Below are 10,492 nucleotides of genomic sequence, written 5' to 3' on the forward strand. Positions count from 1 at the left end.
ACTCATAGTTGACACAAATGAAGACATTCTCTATTAGTTTTAGGCCAACAGTAGCTTTGTGTAAAAACTGTTGAAAAATCTTTCTGTTGTCACTCCAAGTAACAGGTTTGTTAACAGTTCGTGTTAGCTCTTATAGGCATTATAGCTCATAATGGGTAGTACTGAGATATGATTTTTTACATCTCAGAGGTCTGTGGGGTCAAAAAGCAGGGTGGGGGCTTGTTTTACTGAAGACCAAAAACTCAAATCGACCTGTTTAACCTGTTTATCCCAACTTGATGGGATAAACAGTGCACTGTTTCCTACCTCTACTACTCTCTCTGATCTTCTGCACATCATCACTCCTTTCTGTATTCTCAGATCCTGCTGCTCTATTAATCCCATTATACTGCCTGCTCACCCAACCACTGAAGGTTTCAGAGATTTCAGCTGAGTGGCCCCTGATCTTTGAAACTCTCTCCTGCACCACATTTGCAATATTGATTCTTGCATTAAAATGCATGTTTTTAAACCTACTTTTTTATTTGGTTTTATTTTAGTTGACCTTTTAATTATACAATGCATTCACTAATTCTGTGGTGTTTTCTAATTGTCATTTTATGCACATTTGTATATAATCATTTGTAAAGTGCCTTTCAAGGTTATTTCGGTGACTGGATGACTGTCTTCCATGTCTGTTAACACAAAGTCACTGTCACATAATTTTATCACACCGACGTCACAGACTTGATATAAATGGCAAAAGTATTACAATAATAGTGTTTGAGATCCTCCAGGATCTTTGTTTTGTGGAACCATAGGTAACCATCTGTAAAGTGGTAAGTTATCAGTTAACCTGCTACAAAGAGCCCACCACTGATCTGACATGCAGCTCGGCAGAGTGCAAAAAGTGCTTCAAGAAGGTATGGGTGAATGTAGTTTGTAGTGCAGCCACAGTGCCCAGTTCGAATCTACGACTATGAGGTATAAATACCACCACATTTAGCCAAAACTTGATGGATGCATTGCAAAGACACAGCTAACTGCTAATTAGTTCAAAGAGTTATAACAGATTTCATTAGATATCAGATATAATTTATATATTTAAGAAACTCTCTCATGCAGGTCTTGCTGGGAGGAAATTATTTAAGCATATTTATTCACTATAAAGTCTAATGTGTTATAAAAATGTCTCTGTGGAAACTGACAGGGGTTTTTTTCGGCGCTTTGCTTGAACTTGTTTGCACTAACTGCTTGGCTTATTACAGTCTGAGCAAAAAAGTAAATATTAGAGAGAAACATCGAGAAATCTTGATCCTTCTAAATCTAGACGATCCACATGCGGGAAGGTGTTAACATATCACATTAATGTAATTTACATGATTTTTTTGTATCAGAGAAGACGCCCTTTTATACTCCTGTTTCTCCTATTTTGTGTTATTTGCAGCACTGTCATATATTAGAGAACATCCTTGGAACATAGAAATACACTTTACAAACCTAAGTGTACAACATCTGAAAATTTACTTTATGTTCACTCGTGACAGAGCTCCAACAACAACCCACAGTGAAGGCAGAATGATTGGGCGCTCACTATGCTCTCTGCACCTCAGCTGAGCATGGGAACTCTGATTCATATCAGTGCCATAAAGAACAGGGCAAGGGCACTTTTAGACAGGGATGGCATAAATCCCACAGTACATAGCTGATGAATATAAAAAAATGCTGCTCAGTCAAACACAATCCATTTCTACACACCCTCTTCATGACAGGGTCTTTTTATTGTGTTTGTTTTTTTCCTCCTCTCTTGAGCTGCGAAGTTTGAGGCTGCAGTACACTAATTTAGGTTGAGTCCGATGCCGGTTTCGCAGCAGCACAGAGCCAACAGGGTGACCTTCAAAATATTAAGTCATCTTTCAGTCTCCCCAGAGGCCATCATAAAGCACGCTCTGAGCTGATGCCACAGGGTGCAAGGTGTAGGGGCGAGAGTTATGGTGTGCTGTAAAACAGAAAGGAAGAAGACTAAGAAGCTAGGCCAAAGTGACTGTACGCTGATCAGAGTGAGCGTGATTACATTCTGTTTCATGCAGGTTCCCTCCGTTTACTATAAACTCTGTAATATATGACTCCTTTTTGTGTGTGTGTGTCAAGAAAATTACCACTACAGTGGACGCACAAGGCACGTATAAGGGTTGCTGAATGAAACGTTGTGCTGTAGGATATCACAATTTCTCCAGTTATAGGGAGAGAAATCTAGAAAGAAAGAAATCTATTTATTTGGATAGTCCCTACTTTTTTGTTCATTTTAAATCCAGTCCTTGTACCTCACTGTTGTCATTAACACTGACCTATGAATCATTCAAGGATTAAAAAAATGCACTGAGGGATGAGCCAGTGCTGGGTCTACAGATAACAAAAAGCTTAGCAAAGAACCAATTTAAAATTGTGTCTTTGTTGTTACTAGCAGCCTTCCAGGTTTATGCCAGGTAAATGCCACAGTATGGTAATGGTATGTTCGAACCAATAAGCTGATTCCTAAAGACCTATTCCCTGATAACTTGGCACATCTTGGCATGATGTCCTTAGAAATTTGAATAAACTGAACAAGTGGAGGAGAAAGTGCCAAAAGATTTCTAACACACGGTGCAGTAAAAGAACTCCTGGATAGAAAAACACACAGTGGCTCACTGTCAGACATGGATTGGCCTCCCCAGAGCCCGAACCTTAACATTATAGAAGGATCATGTTGACAGAGAACAGAACAAAAGGCAGCCATGACCCAAAGAAGAGCTTTGAATGTCCTTCAAGCAGCCTGGAGAACTATTCCCAAAGACTCCTCACAGATATAAGAAGACAGCTTGCCTATGAGTGTTCAGACTGTGCTGAAGAATAGGTGCCAATACAAAATATCGAGCATCTTAGAGGCTCTGTTTTTGCCTTATATGTTGCATTTTAGTGTATTTTTGCACATTTTAATAAATTGCTGCAAAATTTGTGAGTAAAGCCTTAAAATTAAGAGGTATATCATGACTATTGCACAGTACTGTACCTCATTGTGTATTAGGACCTGGAAAAAACAGGCTGTCATCACTTGTGCCTCCTTTCAAAGCAGTAATTGAACCTCTAGCTGTGGGTTTTTATAAACATAAGAAAGCCATTAAGTCAATAGAGAGTAAGGTCGAGATGTTTGCCCAGTAAGGCCAGTCAAATTGTAATCCATTTTGCTAATGTTTGCATAGTGCTCAGCCCGAATACAAAAACATGCTATGAACAGCATTAGACTATGAATCCTTAAATAGCGCCTGTGTGGGAATCCATAAATACAGCGGCTCTGTTTCTCTTTCTGTTCAAACATAAACAATAGCAACATTTATGCTTCTGAGTTTCAACAGTGCACAGATATTTGTGCATTTTCCAAACTAGTGAGGTAACCTACTTACAGGCTGTTAAAAAGAAGTCATGCCCCCCCCCCCCCCCAACATTCCTCTGCACCTTTATATTTCCTCTTGGCTATTTGTGGCATGAATTTAGCTGCAAGCAGAAAAACTTAGCACTGGCAGAGCAACCTGGTCATGACATTTACGGATGCGGTGACCAGCCTTCCCCTGCATGTTTACCCTGTCAACACCGCACACAACTGCAGACCGTCCACAGCAGAGAAAATAAGGAAATTGTTCTTTATGGTGATTAATGTGCAGTTATTTTGCTGAAAATGTCAAATGTGCATGGTAATTTTTTTTCTTTTTTCAGATGGATGGTTATGACTTCGCTGCCTTACATTTGCAGCATTTTTCTTTCAGGCTCGCGTGGCATTTTTACAAATGTGCTCCTTGCTGATAAAATGATCCTCGTAGTCTTGCTTAGTTTCTCGTCATCATTCAGAACTGCTGCCCACGATGACTGAAAAGATGTCCCTTACAGTAAGCATAGCTGTGAAAAAGAGGGAAAGAGTGCAAAAAGACACCTTTCTCCAAATCTCCAGGCAAACTGTTTAGCTGTTTAGGGTTTATAAGGAATGGAAAGGTGCTGACAGAGAGAGTAAAAGAAACACTAGAGTGTGGGAAGATGACAACAGAGAACACATTGGGAGGGGGAAAAAGCTAAATGATAATAAAAAAAATGGTGAAAATGATCTAAAAACAGAGGAGGGGGGTTTGAAAGAGGAAAAGGAGAGTGATACGCTCAGAGAAATGAAAACATGATGCATCTGCAGCCGCCACTCTCTCTGCTGTTGATCTGTTGATCTGAGCAAGCATAGAGCTAAGTTAGTCACTAGCTAACAGGCAATAGCTTTGGTGTTACCTCTCACCAAAGTGTCACGACCCGGCACATTCACAGGTCACACTGTCGACTATACAGCCCAAAAACAGAAACGCTGCCCTCATAAATTAGCAAGAGAGCTGTTACTACATTAGCAAATATGTTCGACCTCTGCAGCAGAGGGGAACATGCTCTGTAATCATTTGTAAGAAATAAGCTTGTAATGCTGCTTATTTTTCTCCTCTCCTGTTTTATTCTGCTCCTCTTCCACTTTATGTCATTTTAATTCAGGTCACTCCTCATATCCTCACAGCACTGCTTCACATGAAGAAGCAGATTGATTTTTGCCCAGAGGTGCTCCTTGTTAATGCTTTTACAAAATTCACTGGATATAAATTGATAAACTTAATCAGAGCTGCAAACAAATCATGTTTTGCATTTGATTTGAAAGAATTTCTCTAGAGTTTTTGTGCATGGATTTTATGCTCGCTGCGACCCGCGTACCCTTCATGAATTTTAACAGCTCCCTTTACGTATCAGAAATATCGACAGCCTGAGTCAATAAAGAATGAACAATTTATGGACAGTGACTGGGCAGAAGGGTTGAGATGTGGTGCCCTCGTATGAGGCGCAGAATGATAGGATTCAATTAGAGCCCGCATGTTTTTCGAGCTCTGAGGTAATCATTGAAGGGCACGTGTTGTCAGGTTTCTATGATCTTGAAGGACCTGAGGACCGCTGGGTACTTTAAATAGGACATATTATTCGCTGTGAATCACACCTTGTGTCAGTTTTTAACTAAACAGCGACCATTTCAATGCAAATTGGCAGGACAAAAATGTGGTACGACTAATCGTACTGACAAATACATAGAGAAAAAAATATAATACATCTGCTGTGGTGTGCATTGTGAATAAAACAAAGGAGCTGTGGTAATGTTAATATGATTTGTAGCTAAAAGAGGCAAAACAAATGTTCCCCTTTAGGAGAAATGCCTACTTGCAAATTCTGACAAATAAGCTGTGAAAGACAATGTGACCTCGCTGAGTGCAGAATACGCTTATTATTACCTGGCATATCCAAACCACTGCATATCTGTTACTAATATATGCACAAAAAATTACAGCAGAGCCCTGTTGTTGTTGCTGGTGTTGATACTAATCCAATCGATGTTAAAGCCGTGGGTCAGCGGGGTTTAGGCCGCTGTTGAGTCATTATATAAAGCTACACTATCTCACAAAAGGTGAATCTTTATCTCTCGCTCCTCCCTCCCTTTCCTGCACACATCTGCTTTGTACGTGCAATGAAGTACCTTGCAGCCTCCTTATTCCCCTTGTATATTCCCCTTGCATAAGCTTGAGCTAGCTTTGGCAGCCGAAAGCCTCGAGCTGACCTCAATCCCTTCCCTCTGTGGGTCACAGCCTTGCCCGGCAGAGCAGCTCTTTGGCTGTGACACCGAGCTGCAATCCACTATTTACTTAGCCCCACAGCTAGCTGGTTCCCATGGCCTACGGTGATTAGCCTTGCTATTCATACCCCAACAAAGCTACCCTCTAAAGCTCTCTGCCTCCTCAGCCGCTCTCCTCAAGGATGTGACTGGTCACACATGCTGTACTGCAAATCTACTTAACACACTTGTGTTAGATAGGTTTGTGTGGGAGTCGGTGTGTGTAGCAGTAACTAGCACTCTAGCTAGTGACTAGCAATACTAACTATATCATCAACTAATATTAGCCTTGTGGGTTTAGCTTGCATAGCTCTACTGTAGCATGTTTCTTCTTCTTCTTTAATCATTAGTTTATTTAATCGTTAATCATTTTATTAAATCGTTTTACTTAATCATTAGTTATTATTAATCTCTGGTTCTTTTTCACAGTGTCTTTTCTCTCTCCCATCACCCCCAAACAGTCTCAGCAGATGGCTGCCCTTGCCTGAGCCTGGTTGTGCTGGAGCTTTCTTCCTGTCAAAACTGATTTTTTCCTTCCCACTCTCACCAAGTGCTTGCTCATACAGGGTAGTTTGATTGGTGGGATGTTTGCTGTATTACTGTACAAAGTGGCTTTGGACACTATATAAATATAGTGTAATTTAATTCAAATTGAATTGTTGCTTTAGTTTAAGTGTGAGTTTCAGTGGCGGGCCACTGCAGGCCAGAAGTTTTGCTTGCTCTGAGAGCGTTGTTTAAAGTACAATACTGTGCTTGCTTATCATACACAAATAATTCACATATATGTAATGTTCCAGGACATGCTCCTGTGCAGTCTTCCAAAATACAAACTGCTCTTCACTAGAGGTTGATGACCTATCTGTCAGTCGATTGCTGATTGGTTGACAAATAGGTCGAAATAGGGAAGGGAGCCACTGTGGAGAAAAGTGGGGAAACAAAATAAGGCATGAAAAGACATGGATGCTGCGGACACTTTCATTGTTTTTACCCCCCCAGTTTCTTTACAACATCTGAGTCTGAACAGTTGAATATAATCTTCTACCTTGGGAATTAATTAAGGCGGTCTAAATCTAGAGTGTTTTTAAACAGCTCAGAATGAAAAATGCTGCAACAGAGGCAGGGAGGGATGACAACTGGAATGTGGGAGTATGCGAGCTTACAGACTGAGACGGGCTGAGATAGAGGGATAAAAGAGATTTAAATAGTTCTTCTTTAGTGACTAAGCAAACCTCTTGTATATTTTAAAGCATCATTTTATCTCTTTCTGTCAAATGTGCAAAGGATCAAAAGACAATGGAGATGAAAAAGAGGAAATTATGTAACACCAAGTAGTATTATAAATACTGGGGAAGATGCGGGCTGTTGGATAAGTCAACAACAAAAAATTGAAGGTAATACAAAGAGATATTGTTTTTGTGTTTTTTCCAGCTGATGACCTGCATTGTTTCTATCAAACATGATGATTCCATAACATTAACACAGTGTTTATTATTATAACCACAGCGATGAAGGCCATTTAACCTTTAAAGACCTAAACGCAAACATTTTAACACAGCTGGGTCAAACTAGGGACAAGTGACCTCTCTGGTAAGATTTGCTTATTTCAGGGTTTCTTCCACGATCAAATCAAACAATAGTGATTGTAGTTCAACTAAGTTTTTTGTAGCTTGGCCTATAAGAAATCTATGCTCCACGGCGAAAGTTTACACAACCAGATAGTGATAAAGCTCGCAGCTCTGTGAGGACAAGCACTGTGACTTAATGACCCTGTGGAAAACTATCTAGAAACAGACCCAATCGAAAACAAACACAGAAAGAGGCTGGCTTATGTAAAGGTCACGCCTCACCTCTCGATTGGTAATGATATTGGCTTTGAAAATTAGATGCAGGTAATTCAACAAGATGGTGAAAGCACTGTGCAAAGGAAAAACAAAAGATTCAAGAACAACTGAAGTGACTGGTTTGGTATTAGGAGGCTTATTTTGATTCCCAAAGGGAGGAAAATGCCTCTTGGAGTCGGGAGTGTTGCCCACATAACTTTCACAAACACTGGGATTTTCTCACCTAAGCTGCCAAATTGACACTGGAGAAAAGAGCAATCGCTCAAACCTCAGTGTCAGTGAACACGGGAGGTGCCATCCACGGTTACGTCGCCATGGTAACACCAAACATATGGTAAAGGGAACCAAACAAGTCCGCTATATTGATCGGAAATGTTGTGAGCATGTTGATATGGTGCAGTCGAACATCATTTAACTCTGCCTTAGTCTTCATTATAAAGTTTTCACACTGCTTAACATGAAGCTGAAACAGGCACATCCCCAACACTGCCTCCCAACCAGTCCTTGCATGAATCTGTTCCTCACAATCCTATTAAATGCACCCTTCACCTTCATAAACACCAACGTATTTTACAAAGATGGGGATTTTACACTCTGAAATGCTGGCCTCCCCTTTGGCTAAGATATACTACCGTCCACCTCACGCTGTCACGAAAGAGACTGATGTTCACGTCCGAGAGGTCAGACAGCCATGTTCCCCTCACTGCAGCTCAACCTTGGCAGACACATTACTAAATTTAATTCACCTCTCCTGTGCTGTATGTCTTGTGTGTATAACGTCTGGTAAAGGCCAATCCATCCGGCTGTATTTCATATGTGTCTGAGCGAGACAGAGATAGACGCACGAGGAGAAGGAGGGAGCAGAAATCAATTTAGTTTGACATGTATGAAATACGGGTTCACATCCCTAGAGGGGCGGTTTGTAAATGGGAGTTTCGACCAGATTGTATCTGAAAATTGCAAGTTTGAAGATGTGTTCAGTCTTGCAGGGGTTGGTTATAAAAATTGGGGGGAGAAGGAGAAAAGCAGCCACGATACTTTTGAGTTGTTTTGGGGCAACAAACTGAATGTCAATGAACATTAAAACAACAGATATGGAAAATAGATTCTGCTCCTCTGTATAAGATAAGAAGAGGGACGGACAAGAGGAGTCTGAGTGGGGAAGGTAAAAGATAAGGTGGAGGGAAAAGTGGAGAAAAGGATTCAAATAACACCCAGCAATTGTAAGAAGGGAAATGTGAAGAAAAAGATACAGGTGGGAGGTGTGGGGTTTCACTGAGCAGCTACTTCAGGCTGTAAGCTGACAGGTGCCAGAAACATGTCACAACATGAACTTTTACGCAAGAAGAGGCATTATCATAAACCATGACCTACTTTGTGACTGTTTTCATAACTGCTGGAACCCAAGATTATTATCTTAGCGAGGCAAACTGTTATGCTAGTAGTTGGGTATATTTACTTTTCCTCAGTGTGTGCCAGGCCCATAGGCTTTCACACTGTAATACATAAGGTATCATTTTAGTTAGGATCATTTTTCAGTGTGTGGGAAAGCCCAGTGGAATACAGAAACTCCCAGCCATTTTATTAGGCACACCCATGCAATTGCACATTAAAACAAATATCTAATCAGCAAATCATATGGCAGCAACTCAGTGCATTTAAGGAAGAAGATATGGTCAAGGCAATTTTCTGAAGCTCAAACCAAGCATCAGAATGGGGAAGAAGTAGGATTTAAGTGACTTTTAATCTGGCATTCATTGTTGATGCCAGACTGGCCTGAATATTTCAAAAAGTGATTGTCTGCGGGGATTTTCCCACACAACCATCTCTAGGGTTTGTAGAATAGCCTGAAAAAAAGCCAGAAAAAAACGAAAATATCCAGTGAGCACCAGTTCTTTGTGCGAAAATGTGTTGTTAATATCACAGGACAGAGGAGATTGTCCATACTGCTTTGATAAGAAGGCAAAAGTAACTCAAATAACCGCAAAGTTACCAGAAAGCAGGTGGCACTCCTGTTGGCTAAGAACAGCAAACGGAGGCTACAATTCACACAGGCTCACCAAAACTGCATATTATAAGATTGGAAAAATGTTGTCTGGTTTGATGAGTATCGGTTTCTGCTGTGGCATTCGGGTGGTAGGGTTAGAATTTAGTGTAAACAACACGAAAGCATGGATTCATCCTGGCTTCGATCAGCAGTTCAGGCTGCTGCTGGTCATGTAATAATGTGGGGGGCATTAGTTTGGCACACTCTGAGACGCCTTAGTGCCAGCTGAGCATTGTTGAAACACCACAGCCTACCTGAGTATTGTTGCTGACCATGTCTTTATAACTACTGTTTACCCATCCTCTGCGTCCATGATAACACATCATGTTCCAAACCTGGAATTATCTCAAACTGGTTTCTTGAACATGACATTTCACTGTGCTCAAATGGCCTCCACAGTCACCAGATCTCAACCCAATAGAGCACCTTTGGGTGTTTACGTCCACCATTGTGGGATCCTGTCACATCAATTGGACCAAAATCTCTGAACGTTTGTAGCACCTCTACTACAAAGAATTAAGGCAGCTCTGAAAGCAAAAGAGGGTCCAAACTGCTATTTGCAAGGTGTACCTAAAAAAGTGGCCAGGTAGTGTATATCAGTGTTTGATCTCAAACAAACATCACGATACTGCAGGCACAATCACTCTGCCGTTATCTGTGGTCGAGCCTTTCACTACACCCTCTTAACAAAGATTATTTTATTATTTTAGGTTTTTGTTCATACTAATATGAAATGATACTGAAGAGATATTTGATACGTTATGCAAACCTCTTGGTTAATACATGAGGAGACGCACACTGTGAATACGTGACAAGCATGGAGTGCAAATGTGTTGTTTTGTAAGCATGCTTTCCTAAATGGAAAAGCAGCATTTTCCATTCACATGAGAAAATGAACTGAAGGTGCCCTCTTGGGGC

The sequence above is a fragment of the Maylandia zebra genome, linkage group LG4 (genome assembly GCF_041146795.1).
Source record: "Maylandia zebra isolate NMK-2024a linkage group LG4, Mzebra_GT3a, whole genome shotgun sequence".
Lineage (NCBI taxonomy): Eukaryota > Metazoa > Chordata > Actinopteri > Cichliformes > Cichlidae > Maylandia > Maylandia zebra.